Below are 409 nucleotides of genomic sequence, written 5' to 3'. Positions count from 1 at the left end.
GGAAGAATTATGCATGAAGTGCACGCAGGAGTATGCGGACCTCATATGAATGGTTATGTGCTGGCAAAGAAAATTCTGCGAGCAGGGTATTACTGGATAACTATGGAAAAGGACTGTTTCAGCTTTGTTCGAAAATACCATCAATGTCAGGTGCACGGTGATTTGATTCATGCACCTCCAACAGAACTCCATCCGATGTCAGCACCTTGGCCATTTGTTGCTTGGGGTATGGATGTCATTGGGCCGATCGAGCCAAAAGCTTCGAATGGGCATAGATTTATAGTGGTGGCAATTGACTATTTCACAAAATGGGTTGCAAACATACATGCTGGAGAAAGAAATATCACAAAATCGGTCAATATTAAAAATAAAGTTATTTCTTTTTACCTTCTTGAAGAATATTTGTTTG

The sequence above is a fragment of the Nicotiana attenuata genome, unplaced genomic scaffold (assembly GCF_001879085.1).
Source record: "Nicotiana attenuata strain UT unplaced genomic scaffold, NIATTr2, whole genome shotgun sequence".
NCBI classification, from domain to species: Eukaryota; Viridiplantae; Streptophyta; class Magnoliopsida; order Solanales; family Solanaceae; genus Nicotiana; species Nicotiana attenuata.
The sequence above is the reverse complement of the archived record's forward strand: the minus strand, read 5'-3'. Positions refer to the sequence as shown.